This window comes from Suricata suricatta, chromosome 6 (assembly GCF_006229205.1).
Source record: "Suricata suricatta isolate VVHF042 chromosome 6, meerkat_22Aug2017_6uvM2_HiC, whole genome shotgun sequence".
Lineage (NCBI taxonomy): Eukaryota > Metazoa > Chordata > Mammalia > Carnivora > Herpestidae > Suricata > Suricata suricatta.
In genome coordinates this window covers 11910343-11929872 of record NC_043705.1, presented here as the reverse complement: position 1 = coordinate 11929872, position 19530 = coordinate 11910343, and the positions used below count along the sequence as shown (strand labels likewise).

Below are 19530 nucleotides of genomic sequence, written 5' to 3'. Positions count from 1 at the left end.
GCCCACCGACCGACAAGGATCGCTCGGGCCCGCGCGGTGCCGCCGCCTGACAATGCCGACTCGTGGCGCTCTTTATAATGCCGGGGCCGGGCCCACCTCGCAACAAGGCGCGTGTTCATTGGCTGCGCCCGCCCGTCACTCAACTCCGCGCCGGCGTCCCATTGGCTTCAGCGACGCACGCACGCTAAATCCGGGCGGGCTTTCGTCCTCATTTTAGAACCCGCGCGAGCCAGGGCCCTGCGGAGGGCTGTCGCGATCGAGTGAGACCGCGATCTTGTCCCGAGCGGCCGGCAGCCCGAGCCCAGCGGCCGAGGGGCCCGAGACGGCCTCCTTCTCTCTGTGAGGCTGCAGTCTCGCGCCCCAGTGCGCCCCATCCTAGCACTGGTAGCTTCGGCCACTCTTATTTTCCCAAAAGAGGAAACTGGGCTCTAGGAAGTCTCGTCAACCAAGGTCGCTTGGCTGGAAGTGGCAGAACTCAGGCTCCCGGGGTTCCCCGAAGGCCTGCTGCAAGGGCCCTTAGGGATTGGGACGCAACTCGCCCTCCCCCTTGACCTTAGTGCCCTCACAGCCCCGTGCTCCCGCCCTGTCTGCCTCTTCCCCTAGTGGCGAGAAGCGGACAGGGGGTGGAGCCAGCCGGCCGTAGGGTGTCAGTGGTGCTCGGGCAGGATGTGGCGGGAGAAACGTTGGGACCTTGGTCTTCCCCAGTCTGTGTCTTCTGGCAGCACCTAGACGATTAACGTCGTTTTTTATACCTTGAGTTAAAATTTTCACTTAGATTAGTTCATTTATTTCTGCTGAAAATTTTTAAGTGTGTCTATTTTGAGAGTGAGAGAGAACAAGCAGGGACAGAGAGAGGGAGAGAGAATCCCAAGCAGGCTTCGCGCTGTCAGCGCAGAGCCCGGAGCCAGGCTTGAATTCAAAACCCTGTGATCATGACCTTAGCCGAGATCCAGAGTCAGATGCTCCACCAACTGAGCCTCAGGTTCCCCTGAAATTTCTTTTTAAGAGAAATATACCACTTTCTTGAAATCACGAAGTTCGAGGCCAGGAGAGAGGGTTCTCTTTTTTGAATATACAAACCCCCTTAATTTTATATCCTTGACCACCAAGCTTGAAAGGCCTGCATTATCCTGTGATTCCTTTTCATCATCTGAGTGACCGGGCCAGGATTACAGCCTCTGAAGCCTGGGATTACCAAGTATCAACAGGACCCAAGTAGCTGACAATTCCCCCTGAGTTCCTGTAGCCAGGCCCACAGTGGAGGGCTGGGGGTTCTGTTTTCTTATCTGGTCTGCTAACAACCCTCTGGAAGGTGATATACCGTCACATATTTACAGGTGAGAAAATGGAAACCCAGAGCTGAGCTGTGGCCCAAAGCTCACTCCTTTATCCAGCCAGCCAATGGAGATGCACTGAGAATGAAAAATGTGAGTTTCCCATTGTGAAAAAATAACAGACTTTAGAACATCTGATGATTTGGCCACATGGCACTGGATTCCCCCAAGGTATCAACCAACCAGCCCCCATCACCAGATGAGCAAATACCCTCTGGGTCACCCCAAAGCCCAGATGACTGCTTCACTTTCTGGCTACATTCCACAACTGGAATTCATATATCTCCATAAAACTGTGGTCATGTCACTGAAATCTGATAGTAAGGCTGGCAGAAAGTCCTTAATAAACATCCCACCCCACCTCCACCGCAGCCCATGCCCACCCACAGAAATAAGGGTCGGGGATGTGGCCCACAGGCGATGACAGACACAGTGGCCCCAACAGTGAGGATAACACAGGCAATTAAGTTCAAATTCAAATACCTAAGAGCAACCACAGGACATAACTACTGATGAGGGCATTCGGTCCCTTGCTCTCCTGCTCCTGTCCATGTGGATTCCTTTAGCACAACTTAAGAAACACTTTCCATGACATGTCACGTCTGAAGATGACAACATGTGGACAGTGCTTCACAGTTTGCAAAATGCTTACTCCAACATTACTTTATTGGAGCTTCCATAATAATTTTTGTGTGAGGGTATTCATAATTTACACACGAAAACACATGAAATCACATCTGAAATTGTAGCCACTGGGGCACCTGGACGGCTCAGTCAGTTAAGCATCTGACTCTTGTTTTCGGCTCAGGTCATCATCTCACAGTTTGTGAGTTCAAGCCCCATGTTAGGCTCTGTACTGACAAAGTGGAGCCTGCTTGGGATTCTCTCTCTCCCTCTCTGCCCTTCCCCAGTGCTTGGTCGCTCGCTCGCTCTCTCAAAATAAATAAACTTTTTTAAGTAAAAACAAAAAATTAAAAAATAAGACAAATTAGGCCTCCTATCATATGAAAATTTTTTGAGGCTTGAATGAAGCAATGACTTAGAATTTATATACTCTAAAGAACTGCAGACAAAAGGGGGTTGGTCCCAGCACAGAATACTTTCAGGTTGCCTCCAAGGGTGTTTCTGACCAAGACAGGGCACCTGGCTCTTTGGAAGCAACAGGAAGTCCCTTTGACACAAGGATCCCACTCTTGTTTTTGGGTCCCAGTTACAGGCTCTGAGCAGAGGACATCTTTTGACAATGAGTTTCTCAAATCGGCAAGGAGCCTGGTTACCCCCTGAAATTTCCTTAATAGGCTTATAGAGCATAGCCTCCTGGCGTTGGGGGTTCAGGCTGTCCGGCAATGTGTGTGTAGGAATATATACAATAACTCATCTAGAACGGAGAGAACAGGCACAAAATGCATTTTGGAGGTTTTTAAAATTTCCGTTGATCCTTTAACAGTGCAGGGGTGAGGGGTGCCGACCCCCGCCACAGTCAAAAATCTGCATACAACTTTTGACTGCCCCAAAACCTCCTCCTCCTGAACTCCTCTCGGCCTACTGTTTACCAGAGCCTTACCTACCCTATGTCTAATTAACTCATATACTTTTTTTCAAAGTTTATTTTATTTTGAGAGAGAGAGAGAGACAGAGCGCAAGCAAGGGAGGGGCAGAGAGAGAGGGAAAGAGAATGTCAAGCAGCCTCCACACTGTCAGCACAGAGCCCAGCATGGGGCTCGAACTCACCAGCTCTGAGATCATGACCTGAGTGGAAATCAAGAGTCAACTGCTTAACCCACTGAGCCACCTAGGTGCCCCCAATTAACACATATTTTGTATGTTGTGTGTATTACATATGATATCCTTATAATAAAGTGAGCTACTAAAAAGACAAACATTATTAGGAAAGTCATAAGGAAGAGATTATATTCACAATACTGTACTATATCAAAAAAAAAGCCACATATAAGTTGACCCTCACTGTTTAACCCATGTTGTTCAAGAGTTGACTGTACATGACTTAATTTTTCTCACATTCTCTTTCCTGCCCCACCCTCCCCCCGTTTTTCCTGGCAGAGCCTGCAAGGTAGTAGTTGCAGGAATTAGTTGCAAGTGTGTTGTGGCCGATGTGGCCAGTCCACACGACACAGCTCCATGAGCGGCCCCCCTGCTGCAGGGCTGAGTCCTGCTCCAGCTGAAGGCAACTTTCTTTTCTTTTTTTTTAATGTTTTATTTATTTTGAGAGAGAGACAAAGTGTGAGTAGGAGAGGGGTGGAGAGAGTGGGAGACACAGAATCTGAAGCACGCTCCACATCCTGAGCTATCAGCACAGAGCCCGATGCGGAGCTTGAACCCATGAACAGTGAGATCATGACCTGAGCCGAAACTGGACACTCAACTGACTAAGCCACCCAGGCGCCCCTGCAGGAAACTTTCTAAAATGCAAGTTGGATCTTCACTCTGCATCCAGAATCCTGGCTGGGCTTCCCAGTGCCCTGACTCCGCCCTGATGAAGTCCTGACTCCAAATTTGGATGAAAGAGAGAGAGAGTGGGAAATCTCGGAAATCAGTGCTGGCTACCAGCACCAGTCTCCCTGGCTGAGTGGTCTGTGAGTAGACGGGTCACTTCTAAGCCTGGGCAGGTGAGACCAAGGACCTCCCCCAGACCTCGCTTCCCCTGGAGTCCACGCATTCTGCATAGCACAGTCACATGACGGAGAAAAGCTGCTAACCTAGGGCAGACTTGATGTGAGCGAGAAATCACACTGTACCCTGTTGAGCCGCTGAGATTCGGGCGTTCATCTCTGACTGCACCCTAACCAACCCTGCCCATTCCACGCAACCCGTGAGGCCTGGCAAGGGCCACGCCGGCAGTCCCTCATGGCCACTCTCCACTCTGGCTTCGCGGAGTAATTTCCTGAAACTCACCTGCATCTTTCTGCTTCTGAAGGTGCCTTTGCACCTGCTGTTCCCTCTACCGGGAGTACTTTTCCCCAAATCTCACCTGCCTACTCTACATATCTGTTGCAGATTGAACTGTATCCCCCCACAAAAAAGATAAGTTCAATGCTGCTTGTGACCCGATTTGGAAACGGGGTCTCTGCAGATGCAATCAAGTTAAGATGAGGTCAAACTGGCGTAGGGTGGGACCTTCATCCAGCGTGACTGGTGCCTTATGAGAAGAGGAGACACACAGAGACAGAGAGACAGGAGGAAAACATCACGTGAAGACAGAGGCAGAGGTCGGAGTGATGGGTCTGCAAACCTGGTGTCTTGGTCAGCTCGGGCTCTTATAACAAAATGCCACAGGCTGGGTAAGCGAGTGTAAGTATCACAGTTCTGGAGCCCCGCGATCAAGGCGCTGCTGGTTCCGGTGTTTGGGGAGGACCTGCTTCCTAATTTGCAGAAGGCTCTCTTCTCGTGTTTTCACATGTCAGGGGCAAAGAGGCCCTCTGTGTCTCCTCTTATGAGAGCACTAACCCCATCATGGGTGCCCTACCCTCACGACCACCACTAAACCGAGTGGCCTCTCAAAGACCCCACCTCCAAATACCGTCGCTGCAGCAGTGGGATTGGGCTTTAACATGTGAATGGGGGAGGCAGGGTTGGGGAAGAAACATTCAGTGCAAAGCACCAAGGAACACCGAGTGCTGTTCACATCAGTAGCTTGGAGGGAGGCATGCAACAGATTCTCTCCTAGGGCCTTCAGAGGGAGCACCGCCCTGCCAGCACCTTGACTTTGGACTTCAACAGCTCTAGCTGACTGATACATCCACGAGGCTTCCACTTCCTCCAGGAAGTGCTCTGTCATGCCCCAAGGTAAGGCCCCTCTCAGAGCACGGCACGGACCACACCCTATTGACAGTGAGCTCAATATATCCTGCACCAGGTCTGTCTCCTTCACCCCGACACCGCCAGTGGGCACCCCAAATAGGGCACCTGCAGAATGAATGAACGATCTCTTAGCCTGGGATTGGAAACTGGTTCTTTGCGGGCTGAATCTGACTCTTCTAGCATGCTTGCTGGCTGTGGACAAATTCCGAAATTGCCAACATTTACGACGTATGATTATTTCTACGAGATGTCACATCCGTAGTTACTTTCGGAAAACAGTTGAAGTCACACCAGGCCACAGTCGCACACGTCCACAATCAGCCTGAGTGGAGACTCGCTGCCCCCTAGCAGGAGCTCTCCTGCTGACCCCAGCCCGCACCAGCTAACATCTTATTCCTGGGCCCTCTAAAAACCATTTTCATCAACTAAAAGCATCCAGTCCCTACCTAGGCCTCCATGAAGCCTGGCTTCTTCATCTTTAAAACAGGGATGATTGGGGTGCCTGGGTGGCTCAGGTGTTAGTGAGTTCAAGCCCCACATCAGGCTCTGCCCTGACAGTGTGGGGCATGCTTGGGATTCTCTCTCCGCACCACCCCCGCCGCCCGCCCTTCCTCTATCTGCTCGCGCCTTCTCTCTCTCTCAAAATAAACTGAAAAAAATGTTTTTTAATTTTAAAAAAGAAAAAATGAACAATAGATCTAGGGGACAACTCCTTCACCTGCTGAGTTCCCCTACTTTCTCTCAGGTCAAATCCTTTAAACAGACTTGGAGGATCTGGAGAAGCTCTGCCAGCAGGCCGGACCACCCTCCTCCCCAGGGACACATTCCTACAACAGTCACCCCGACCCGCTTGAGTCTTCAAAGGCAGCCTTGGCCCCCAGAGGCCAATCAGAAATGCCTGGGCCACCCTTCTGGAATCGGGCCTCAATAGCCTGGGTGGTTCACCCAGTATCCTCAGGAGGTGCCCGGGGACTGCCTACAGGGAATATGGCACTGAAGAGAGGCCCAGCCTGGTTTCAAGTCACGACCCCCTGAAAAGCTTGGAAACCAGATTCCCAGGCCCCCAGGACTAGACTCTCACTTTTATGAAGCTTTCTGGGCACCGGGCATCAGAACAGGGTCAGGTTTAGGACCAATGCTGCAAACCAGGCGGGAGAAACTGGAAACAAAACTGGGAAATGCTGGGGCACCTGGGTGGTTCAGTTGGTCAAGTGTCTGTCTCCGGCTCAGGTCGTGATCTCACAGTTCATGAATTCGAGCCCCGAGTCGGGGCTCTCTGTTGTCATTGCCGAGCCTGTTTCAGATCCTCTGTCCCCGTCTCTCTCTGCGCCTGCCTTGAGCCTCAGCTCTGGTTACGCAACAACTTACCTGGTCACTGATTTATTAACACCCGGACTTCTGCTGCCATCAACAGCCCACGATGCTCAGCACAGACCTGTTTCCTGAGTGTACGTCTCCCTCAGCATCCCTACTGAACAGTCACCAAGGCACCTCAAGTCTCAGCATGTCCGAAACTGAACACGCGACATTCCCCTGAGCCAGGACCCTTGGCGCTGTTCTTGGCTGCGGAGAATCCCTCTCCTGTCTAGACCTGCGCCAGCCGGGAACATGGGTGGGTCAGCCCTGATGCCCCTCTTCCCCTCACCTCCTCCTCTCCGATCTGCCATCTAGACCCCAACATGCCTTCATTACCCTGCCAACTGCTCTCAGGTTTGTGCTGCAGGAGAAGCAATCAGCACAAACCACACCATACCACCCAACAGATCTAAACAGCGTAGAACATGTTTCTGTTTTTCCTTAAAAATTTTTTTAATGTTTATTAATTTTTGAGAGAGAGACAGACAGACAGAGTGTGAGCAGGGAGGGGCAGAGAGAGGGGGAGACACAGAATCCGAAGCAGGCTCCAGGCTCTGAGCTGCCAGAACAGAGCTTGATGCAGGGCTTGAACTCACAATTCACGGGATCATGACCTGAGCCAGAAGTCGGTTGCCTAACCAACTGAGCCACCAGCTGCCTCTGGAAGAGTGTTTCTTATGGATGAACAGTCCTGGGTTGGCCTTCAGGCCAGAGAAGTAGCTCTCCTCCACGTGGCATCTAAGGCCACAGGCCCCTTCACTTGGGGCGCCACCATCCCCTCTCGCCTTCTCAGGTGCACGCGGCCCGCAGGAGGCAGGCGGGAAGGACAGCAGCGCATGGTCCGGGCCTGGAAGCAGCTTGCGTCACCACTGCTCCCACTGCACTGGCTAGAACTCTGTCATGCCGTCCTGCTGTGCCGCAGGGAACACTGAGAGTTGAGCTCAGCTACTGGCATAAGGCAGGCAAGGACAGACTGGGGGCCCGGCCTGCAGGACGGGCTCTTCAACAACTGAGTGTTAATGGCAATGAAGGGAGAGGAAAGCTTTCCTTCAGTCAATCAGCTTTTCAGAGGACGTCCCCGAGCACCTGTCCTGGGTAACAAGCTGGCCTCCACCAGGAGAAGGCACCCCTGGCCCTGTCCCTGCTTCGGGATCAGAGTCTCCTTGCCACGTGTGGAGAGGTGAATGCTATGCTGGGGAGGCACAGGAGGGTAGGACCTGTGGGAGGGACAGGTCCCTCCTGTAAGTCAGAGAGGTGGGTGGGAAGGACCAGGCTTCCCAGAGGAGCAGATGGCGGGCAGGACTGTCAACACTGAATGGGGGTTTTCCAGGCAGAGAAGGGGGCGCGGGGAAGAGGTGGGTGAAGGCAGAGAGACCCACTCAGCAAAGGCTCAGGGCTTGAGAAGGCATGGTGTTCAAAGACTGCAGGTAGCCTCACATGATGGCAGGGAGCTGAGACCGTGCCATGGGGCAGGGGCTTTACCAGCAGCAACAAAGGATCCGTTTATCCACAGGAAACAGGAAGTCAGTGATGGTGGCGATGAGACACCAAAGAGGGTGAGGGGGGCGGAACTTTGTATCCGTGTGCAGTCACGACCCTGACTCCAGGCAGTGAGGCTGGAGGGTGGACCAGAACTACCTGGATTGGGGGAGGGGGGGGCGGCCTTGAAAGCTGGGTCTGGCAGGGAAGGCGATGGCAAATATGGAGAAAGCCACCCCAGCACAGGTGGCAGCCCCCTGGCTTCCTGGAGCCACCTGCAGCTAACGGCCCAGGCCAAATTCATCACATGGGCTGGCAAAGGATCAAGAGAGGATCCATCTCAAAGGCCAAGTCCAAGCACCTCACTGATAGAGTAGAAAACTAAAGAGCAGAAAAGGAAAGCGTCTCAGTCCGTTTGAGCTGCTAAAACAAAAAACACCGTGGACTGGGCTGCTTGAGAACAACAGGAATTTATTCCTCATGGTTCCGGAGGCTAGGAAGTCCAAGATCGAGGCGCTGGCAGAGTCAGTGCCTGGTGGCGGCCCCCACTTCCTGGCTCACAGATGGCCGTCCTCTCGTGTCCTCACATAGTGGAAGGCTCCGCCCCATGGGCCCCGCTTCCAAATCCATCACACTGGGGGTTAGGATTTCGACATGTGAACTTGGGGGGAGGCACAAACATTCAGTCTAGGAGTGGAGTGTGGGAGGGGGTGACGTGTCCGGTGGCACCAGGCCTGGAACCCAGGCCTCTCTCTGGACAGTGTCCTCTTGGCACCTGGCGCTTGCTCTGAGGCACCGGCAGCTGGGACGAGACGAGGTTTTCATCCTCCCACACCCTGGGGGGGTGAGGGGGGCGCGCAGACAAGGACACAGAAGCCCCACCTCTCTCCTTCACCCAGAAACAGGAAGCCACAGGCGGGAACCCACTTCTTGGCACCTCCCACCTCCCTTTCCCCCCACAGCAGAGGGCAAGGCAAAGCCTCTGCTCCTGGGCGTGGACCACAGCCCTGGCAGCCACATCTGTCCCCACCACAAGGCTGGAGCAGGCAGGTCTGCACCAGCTGGGCAGGGGCAGCGAGGATGGTGGGGAGGAGGGAGGGCAAGGCTCCAGCATCCTTGGTGTGAATGCTATATCTTGATTTCCAGTTCCACATTTGGCCAATTGACGGGACAAACCACTCTGTCCCACGTTGTAGGGGCCCTGGTCTTGGCTCCAGACGGAAGACAAGGTCATAGCGTGCAGAGGGGTCGAGAGATGGTTGCTCCTCAGCACAGGGTCCTCGTCCCACGGTCACTTGGCCAACTGCTTGGCGGCCTTTTCCTTCTTGCCACCACCTTGCCCCACAGACCCTCCTGGCTGCCCCCGCAAACAGCTCAAGCCTGCTACTGGCTGAAACCCCCTCACCTCAACCCGAGTCCTGCACAAGCCTCCTTGGTCTGATGTACCCTCCTCACCTTGCGCTTCCGCCTCTCCGTAATGAAATCCCATGTCCCCACACGGCCCAACCCTCCACTCCTGAAGGCCAGGCCACACCCCCTCCCACCTCCCTCAGCAGAATGGAGGGGCCTTCATGTCCCCAAGCCTACGGCCCAGCAGTGCTGTAGAACGGAAATAAGATGTAGGCCATAAATGCAACCATAGGTATAACTGAACATTTTCCAACAGTCACATTAAAAAACTATGAGGGGCAGCTGGGTGGCTCAGGTCATGATCTCGTGGTTCGTGGGTTCCAGCCCCGTGCCAGGCTCTGTGCTGACAGCTTGGATCCTGGAGCTGCTTCAGATTCTGTGTCTCCCTCTCTCTCTGCCCCTCCCTCACTCACACTGTGTGTGTGTGTGTGTGTGTGTGTGTGTGTGTGTGAGCACACATGTGCCTGTCTAGAAAATAAACATTACTTTTTTAATAATAAAAAAATAGATAAATTGGGACACCTGGGTGGCTCAGTCGGTCGGGCCTCTGGCTCTTTGTTTCTGCTCAGGTCATAGTCTCCCAGTTCATGGGATTTAGCCCCACATGGGGCTCTGCACTGACAGTGTGGAGCCTGCTTGGGATTCTCTCTCCCTCTCTCTCTGCCCCTCCTCCTCTCTCTCTTTCCCTCTCTCAAAGTGAATAAATACACTTTAAAAATTAATTAATTAAAATTTAAATTTAAAAAAGACTACTGGAGAATTAGAAAAAAGGGCAAAAGAAATAGTTTAAATTAATTTGAATATACTTTATTTAGACCACCAATCTATTCAAAATATTATCATTTCAACATGTAATCAACATTATAAAATTACTGAGGGGTGCCTGTGCGGCTCAGTCAATTGAGCATCTGATTCTTGATTTCAGCTCAGATCATGATCTCAGAGTTTGTGAGTTGGAGCCCGGAGTCAGGTCAGGCTCTGTGCTGACAATGCAGAACCTGCTTGGGATTCATTCTCTCTCTCTCTCTCTCTCTCTCTCTCTCTCTTTCTCTCTCTCTCTCTCAAAATAAATAAATAGACTTAAAATAATATTATTGAAACTTTTTTCTTTTTTTTCCCCTTGGACTGTCTTTGAAATCCAGTTTAGCATAACTCAATTCAAACTAGATACTTTTTTTCTTTCTTTTTTTAAAAATATAATTTATTGTCCAATTGGCTAACATTTGGGGGTAGATTCCCGTGATTCATCACTTCCATACAACACCCAGCGCTCATCCCCACAAGTGCCACTCTCGCCCACCCACACCAACCCTCAGTTTGGTCTCTGTATTTAAGAGTCTCTTATGTTTTGCCTCCCTCCCCCTGTTTGTAGCTATTTTTCCGCCTTCCTTTCCCCCATGGTCTTAAGTTCCCAGACTAGATACGTTTTAAGTGCTCAGTGTGGACAGCACAGATCTAGACAAGGGTGGGCACACTGCGGCCTACACCCCAAATCTGTCCTGCTGCCTAATTTATATGACACCTGAAGAGAAAATGGCTTTTACATTTTTAAATGATTGGAAAAGAAAAATAATACTACTTCATGACACATAAATTCTATGAATTTCAAAGTTAGTGTCTGTAAGTAAAGTATTTGATTCTGTCAATAAAAAGTGAAGCTACATTTCATCCCTTTTTTTTCCTTTTTTAACTAATCTCTATGCCCAACGTGGGGCTAGAACTCACCATCCCGAGATCAAGAGTCACATGCTCTACAGACTGAGCCAGACACACCTGTTTCACCTCTTATTCCTATGTACTCACCTACACAATAGCATGCCTCTTGGCCCACAAGGCGGCAAATACAGTATTTACTATCTGATCCTGTACAGGTAATATTTGCCCAGCTCTGTTCTCGAACATTCACCTGCCCCTTAAACTCCAATAGAGGAGGGCTCTCTAGCATCCTCTGAGGGCCAGATTTGGCTCATATCCCGTCTCCCACCCAGCGTCCCAACTCTGGGAGTCAAAACAAGTCATTTCCCCCTGGGGCCTCAGTTTTCATTTGAAAATGGGGCCAGCATGCAAATGGGTGTAAAGAGAGTGAAAACCGAGGGCGGGCCATAGAGCTGGTGGGTCTCGAGTTCCCAGCCTCATTCCTCTGCCTGCCACGCCTGCCCACCGAGCCCTCCTCACCTGACTCAGTCCCTCCCGCAGGTGACACCCCACCTGTCGCCTGCTCCTGGCATCCTCATCCATCTCCGCCTCTGCTGGCCGGAGCCCCACCTCGGTGGCTTCTGGATCACTCCTGCAGTGCAGTCCTCCAGCTGCTTGAAATAGCGGCCCACCTTCCTCACCAAGGCCAGTTCCCTGCCACGGGACACCCGTAGCCCCGTGAGCGCACCCCCCCCCCCCCCCCCCCCCCCCCCCCCCCCCCCCCCCCCCCCCCCCCCCCCCCCCGCTCGGCCCGCACACTTCCGACACGCCCATTGCGTGATCTGGGCATGCGCACGCACGGCTCAGGTGCCTCCCCGGGAGGCGACCTCCAGCCTGGACCAGCCCCCACTCTACTCTGGGTCCCAACAGGTACTTCCAACTGGCTTAGTGCGACGTGGGCCAGGACCAGATTTCTAGGACCATGTCCTACCTTCCCCGTGGCTCCTCATCAATCCCCACACCGGCATCTCGGTCCTGCCTCCTCCAGACACACCCTCGCAGACCTGGGCCGGTCCTTTGGCGGGCTTCTGCCTTACCAGGACTAGCTCCAGTCATCTCCTCGCGGCCAAGGTCGGCCTGTTCACCTATTTATGTTGGGCCAGTCTAGGCCGTTGCGCCTGGCCCACCGATTTTCCTGTCGTGTCCTGACAATAAATCTTTTCCTCCTGGGGAAGCGTTCCTTCTACAACGGATCCTCCCTTCGGCTGCTGAGTCAAACCATTTCCAGCAATGATGAACGATATCTTGTTGCCAACAAATACTTTTGTCCCCAGTTAACGTTCCTCCATTTTGCCAAAAATGTGAGAACTGGCCTCGCACTGAGAGTGTGACCCCTGACCCAGGACGGGAGAGCTTTCCTCGTGCCAATCCACCAAATTTTCCTTGTACCTTCCGGCCAATTCTCAGTTTCTTTTTCCTTTCCCCACTTTCTAATCGACATATAATTGACATGTCATAAAATCCACCTGGTCAAAAGGCGTATTCAATGGTTTTAGTATATTCGCTGAGTTGGACACTGGTCACCACAATCTAAGCTTAGAACATTCTCCTCACCTAAAAAGAAACCCCTTACCCATTAGTAGTCATTCCTACCTACCCCCCTCAGCCCCTGCAGACACTAATCTGCTCTCTGTCATATTCTGGATATTTTTTATAATTTTTAAATATTTTATTATTTATTTTTTGGGAGAGAAAGACAAACAGAGCCTGAGCAGAGGAGGGGCAGAGAGACAGGGAGACACAGAGTCCGAAGCAGGCTCCAGGCTCTGAGCTGTCAGCACAGAGCCCAATGCGGGGCTCGAACCCACAAATCCGAGATCATGATCTGAGCTGAAGTCAGACGCTTAACCAACTGAGCCACCCAGGTGCCCCTGGACATTTTTTATGAATGAAATCACATAATATGTGGCTTTTTGTGTCTGACTTCTTTCATTTAGCATGTTTTCAAGATTCATCCATGTTTTAGCATAAGATATTGCCTATATGTAAGAGACTCACCAATCTATCTCCCCAGTCTGGCACTTTCTCACGAGCTCCAGATGCACAGATCCTAGGTCCTGTGGCCACCTCCACACCTCTGCTTGGAAGTCATGTCAGGCATTAGCCTTGACATGCCCAATACAAGAAAACCACAGATTGAGTTCAGTTATGAATATTGATGCAAGAATGCTAGTAAGTATAAGCAAAAAACAATCCAACAGCACATTAATAATTTTAAGTCTTTAAAATAATTTTTTAAGGAATTTCTACACCCAATTTGGGGTTTGAACTCACAATCTCCAGATCAAGAGTTGCATACTCCACCGACTGACCCAGCCAGGCACCCCTAATAACCAAGCAAGACTTATTCCAGAAAGGCAAGGATGGCTTAATATAAGGAACTCCATTGTGGGAGCCTGGGTGGCTTAGTTGGTTGAGGGCCCAACTTCGGCTCAGGTTATGATCTTGCAGTTTGTGGGTTCGAGCCCCACATCAGGCTCTCTGCTGCTAGTGTCGAGCCTGCTTCTGATCCTCTGTTTCCCTCTCTTTTTCCCCACTCCCCATTCATGCTCTGTCTTTCCAAAATAAGTAAACAGTAAAAAACCCCAATCTAATATTAAGAATTCCATGAATATAGTGGTAATATTAATAGAAAAAATGAAGGGAAAAATAGTCTTATCACTAAAATAAAACCATGGTTTTCTTTTTTTAAATTTGTTTTAATGTTTATTCATTTTTAAGAGACAGAGATAGAACATGAGTAGGGGAGGAGCAGAGACAGAGAGAGAGACAGAATCCGAAGCAGGCTCCAGGCTCCCAGCTGTCAGCACAGAGCCTGATGTGGGGCTCAAATCACGAACCATGAGATCATGACCTGAGCTGAAGTCGGACACCCAAACGGCTGAGCCACCCAGGTGGTTTTTTTGTTCTGGAAACATGCTTGCAATCCAAAGCACTTGTATCTCAAAGTGAATTTCCCCATAAGAAATAATGGAAACTCAGATGATTCATTCCACAACCCAAAAATATTCATATAAAAATAACTGCAGTAATGTAAAAGAATACAAAATAATAAAGAAGATATAAAATATAAAGAAAAAGAAACAAAGGAACCTGCATTTACCTTTGAAAACTTTCGTGGCTTGTGTGAGGGAGACCAGAGAGAGCAGGGTTATTGCGCAGAAAGACTTTCACTATCACTCACAGAATCACTACTCTCTGTTGCTACTAGCTCCCTTACTTCTTCTTTCTTCTTTTATATTATGCACATGGTTGGTGTAGACTTCTTATAGAATCTTTCAATTTCAGCCACTTGCATACTTTGTTCGTACTTATCAATGATTTTCTTTTCAACTTCCACAGTAATCACCTCCTTACTGCCTTTCACTTCAACATTTTTCTGCCTGGGGGCCATACTGTTTACTCACACGGATGTTCACTACAGCACTGTATTAACAAACTCTTGTCATTTACTGCATTTAATGTAACTCACAATAAGGCAGCAGAGGAAAAGGTCTCTATCTGCAGGCAGCCTGACCTAGAATGGAGCAAAGCATTCCTAAGCTTACTCTTGTAGGGAGAAGCAAAGGATTGTCCCTAAGTGCTTTGAAGAGGAAAAAAATACAGTAGTACCAGTTGTGGGCACCTTCCAGCGTTCTGAAAAATCACTTATGTCTGCCAAACACCATAGCTTGAGACCAAGCATCCGAGCATGGGAGACCATCATCCACAATCCCACAGTGAGAGAGAAGAACCATTGGCTCAACTGTGATCACGTGACATTTGGCATCACGTACTACTCATATTGCAAGACATTGCTCATTTATCAAGTTAAAATTCTTTAGAAATGTTAGCTTGTCTTGTGGAACACTTGCAAAACAAGCCATTCACAATTCAAGGTTTTATTGTATAAATGAACAAGGTATTTGATAAATTTCAACATCTATTTCTATAACAGCATTCATCACGAAACAGAGTAAGATAAACGCTTATGAAAACAACTGAAATGTCATCTTCCTGAAGCAATTTGATTAAAATAAGAAACAATCCCTTTTTCCATTTATTCTTTAACTTTCTCTGGAGGAACAACAATGCATTTGGACAAGAAAAAGAAATTTGAGGTGTAAAATAGGAAAAGGTACAGGTAAAATCATCACCATTTGCAGGTCACGTGACTACATACACATGGAAAACCCAGAGGATTAGCTAAAACATTATTCTGATTAAACAATAAGAGAATTCAGTAAGGTGGCTTTTATGTAGGCCATCAATAATCAGAAGATAAAGGAAGAAAGGACATAAAACACCTAGGAATACACTTTATATTCAAGATAAAGATAAAGAAAATAGTAAATGCTAAACACACAAAACATGTGAGGAAATGAAAAGACCTATTGTGTTCCTGAATAAGAAGATTCAAGATCATGAAGATGTCCAACCTCCCCCAGACATGAGATAAACTAATTTAAGGCTATCTATCCTAATAGAAACAACCACAGTTTCATAGGAACAATCTCCTATTGAAAAAAAGCAAGATATTGGGGCACTGGGTGGCTCAGTCGGCTAGGCGTCTGACTTTGGCTCAGATCATGCTCTCACAGTTCATGAGTTTGAGCCCCACATTGGACTCTGTGCTGACAGCTTAGAGCCTGGCACCTGCTTCACATTCTGTGTCTCCCTGTGTCTCCTCTTCCCCCCTCACCCACGTACTCTCTCTCAAAAATAAATAAACATTTAAAAAAAAAACCAAAAGCAAGATAGGGGGTGCCTGGGTGACTTAGGCAATTAAGCGTCCAACTCTTAGTTTCCGCTCAGGGCACGATCTCATGGTTCATGAGTTCGAGTGCCGTGTCGGGCTCTCTGCTGAAAGTGCAGAGCCTGCTCAGAATTCTCTTTCCCTCTCTGCTCTTGCCCTGATTGCGTGCTCTCTCTCTCTCTCTAGCTCTCTCTCCTTCTCTCTCTTTCAAAACAAATAAACTTTAATTAAAAAAAAAGAAAGATGTAAAAAATGCTGTGCATGGTCTTTCTGTAGAAAGAGGAAAAACCAGTATTTGTGGATAAATAGGTGGATAGGAAGGTAAGGTAGACAGAATGGAGATGGAGACTGTCTATAGAAGACAATGTAGGGAATGCCTCTCATTGATTACTTCTGGTTAGGAAAACAGGCAACTGAAACAAAAATGGGAGGGACCGTTTTTCACCATATAATTTTGGTGAGAGAGAGGAGATGGAAAGAGAGAATCCCAAGCAGGCTCTGCAGTGCAGAGCCCAATGCAGGGCTCGAACTCATAAGCCATGAGATCATGACCTCAGCCAAAGTCGGCCATTTATGGGACTGAGCCACCCAGGCACCCGTTACGTATTAAAAAAAATTTTTTATTAAAAAAGAATTCCATTGCTTAGTTTTTTAAGTGTATTTCTTTATTTTTGAGAGAGAGAAAGCGAGCAAGGGAGGGGCAGAGAGAAAGGGAGACACAGAATCCCAAGCAGGCTCTGCTCTCCAACATGGGCTGGAACTCAAAAACAGTGAAATCATGACCTGAACCAAAATTAAGAGTTGGACGCTTAATCGACTGAGCCACTGAGGCGCCCTTACTGCTAATTTTTAAAAATCTCCTAAGGGCTCTGTGTTGCCAGCAAGCAATTTAGATAGCCAAGACCTTCCACACTGCTGGAGTTAGGCTCCAGATAGCGGTAAAGATGCCAGCACGGAGTGAGAAAGTCACCGCCATCACGCACATCAGCAAACTACAGTGAACTATGTCTCCGGCCAAATCCAGCCCACTGCCTGTTTTTATAAGTTAATGAAAACTGCAACAGAGATTGTATAGCCCACCAAGGCTAAAACATTTACTATCTGGTCCCTAACAGAAAGCATTTGCTGACCCCTGAAGTAAACTAAGTGAACTCCAACACTCAAGATCTCCGAAGAGTGACACCCTCGACCCACCCCCTCCCATCCCCTAGCCGCTCGGCTCTACTCCAGCCTGGCCGGTCTCACCTCTGTCCCTCATGAAGAAAGAGAACACATTCCTCCTTCTCAGGGGTAGACCAGTTAGATAAAACAGACAAAAGCCAAGCAGCGTGGCTTGAAGGAGGAGCCTGGGACCAGGAAGGGGACCCCCGGCTGCTCCCCAGATCCTGCCTCTCTCTATCCCCAGCTGGAAGTTAACGGCCCCTGTTTTGCTGTGCGTTCGCCTGCCTCCCAGAGCCCCCCACCCCGTCCCGCTCTGTTGCAGGAGGAAGGGTAATAGATGGGTCCTAACAGCGCTCTGGCGCCACATTCTAGGAGACAAACCATGACCTCCCTGCGGGGTCCAAAGGCAAAGAAACCAGGGACCCACGCGCCAAGGGGAGGTGGTCGGTGGCGAGGCCCCGCCCACTCGGCACACCCCGCCCACTCGGCACACCCCAGCAGCAGGGCTTGGGCAATGACAGTGTCACCTGCTTTCTCCATCCCATTATTCCTCAGGGAATCGACAACTAGGGGCCAGGCTCAGTGTGATGAGGCAGAGGTCATTTTTTTAAAGTTTATTTTGTGGGAGAGCCTGCAGGAAGGGTAGAGAGAGGAGAGAGAATCACAAACCACACAGGCACCGGAGGCAGAGGTCCTTCTGAAACAACTCGCAGGTCTCCACCTGCATCGGGACCTAGGTCTCTCTGCAGTTCCCGCCAAGACCAGTGTCCAACGTTACCCAGGACTAGAAATCCTTGCTAAGGGGCTCCCGGCTAGCTCAGTCAGGTGAGTGTCAGACTCTTGATCTGGGCTCAGGTCGTATCTCACAGTTTGTGGGTTCGAGCCCTGTGTTGGGCTCTGCAACATCAGTGTGGAGCCTGCTTGAGGTTCTCTCTCTCCTTCTCTCTCTCTCTCTCTGCTCCTCCCCTGCTCCCATGTGCTCCCTCTCTCCCTCTCTCAGAATAAATAAACTTTAAAAAAATACTTCCTTTTACTTTCTTGATCCTCTCAACAATCTGACAAGGCCTCTTTCTCTGCTTCCACCTCTGTTTTCAATTCAGTGAATGTGTCCAAAACCTTGGCGTGTTTGTGTTCATTTTTTAAAAATGTTTATTTATTTTTGAGAGGCGGGAGAAGCAGAGAGAGAGGGAGACACAGAATCCGAAGCAGGCTCCACGCTCTGAGCTGTCAGCACAGAGCTTGATGCAGGGCTCGAACTCAGGAGCTGTGAGATCATGACCTGAGCCAAAGTCGGACGCTTAACCCAGAGCCATCCAGGCGCACTGCGTGTTCCTTTTCTGTTGCTGTTGCAACACAGGACCACCTCGTGCATGAAAACACCGTCCATTTCTTCTCTCATGGGTCAGAGTTCTCCCAGGATGGCGCAGTGGGCTTCTCTGCTCAGCGCTTTACAAGGAGGCTGAATCAACGTCTCCACCCGCTGTGATCTCACCAAGAGCTGGGTGGGGGGAGGTCCTCTTCCAAGCTCACACCTGTTGTTGGCAGGACTCAGTTCCCTGCGGGAACCCGCGGCACTGGGGTCCCCCTTCCTGTTGCCTGGGGTCACTCCAGGCTCCTTGCGGCTGCTCTTCAGTCCTTGCACGTGGCTCCCATCTTCGCGGCCCGTTTCTAATCTCTTGGATGGCCCGGCTGGTGGCAGTCAAGAAATCACTCTGCTTTCAAGGACTCGTCAGTTAGTCAGTTACACTGGGCCAGCCTTGATAATCCAGAATGGCGGATGGTGCCAAATAACAGACTCACAGGAGTGACAGCCCAGTGGACCCACAGATTCTGGGAATTAGGGCAGGGCCTCTCTGGGGACCCATTTTAAAAATTCTGCCCATTCCACCTGCCTTCTTCCCCACCCCCACCTCCAGTCTCAAAATCCTGCTTCCCTCCTACATGTTGCTCGCACCCATTCCCTGAGCTCAGACCTCTTGGTGACCACCACCCCGGGCTCCTCTCATGGGTCAACTGGGCCTCTGAAGTGGGTCCCACGCTGCCCTCATCCTTCTTTCCCCTTCCCCAGGCTCCACCGCCCACTCCCCTCTTTTCCCGAAGTAGCTGAATGATCGTCCAAATGCATAAAACTAACCAGCCAACTCCCCAATTTTATTTATTTATTTTTAATGTTTATTTATTTTTGAAAGAGAGAGAGAATGAGCAGGGGAGGGGCAGAGAGAGAGAGGGACAGAGGATCTGAAGCAGGCTCCATGCTGACAGCAGAGCCTGACGCTCAAACTCACCAACTGTGAGATCAGGACCTGAGCTGAAGTCAGATACTTAACAGACTGAGCTACCCAGGCGCCTCTTATTTTTTCTTTTCTTTCTTTTAAAAGTTTATTTATTTGTTTGTTTCTAAGTATTTTTATGGCAGTTCTTTGTAATCTCTATACCTAGCACGGGGCTCAAACTCACAACCCCAAGATCAAGAGTCCCATGTTCTTCCAACTGAGCCAGCCATGTGCCCCTATTTATTTATTTATTTATTCATCTTTAGTC

At 49.9% G+C, this 19530-nt stretch overlaps 1 long non-coding RNA gene across 1 annotated transcript; it reads left to right on the top strand.

The window, feature by feature from the left end:
• Positions 1 to 281: 281 nt before the first annotated feature.
• Positions 282 to 6905, top strand: LOC115294927. Its single transcript, XR_003910221.1, has 3 exons — positions 282 to 450; positions 1338 to 1427; positions 6568 to 6905. It is a non-coding gene; the product is annotated as an uncharacterized LOC115294927 (long non-coding RNA).
• The last annotated feature ends 12625 nt before the right edge of the window (positions 6906 to 19530 follow it).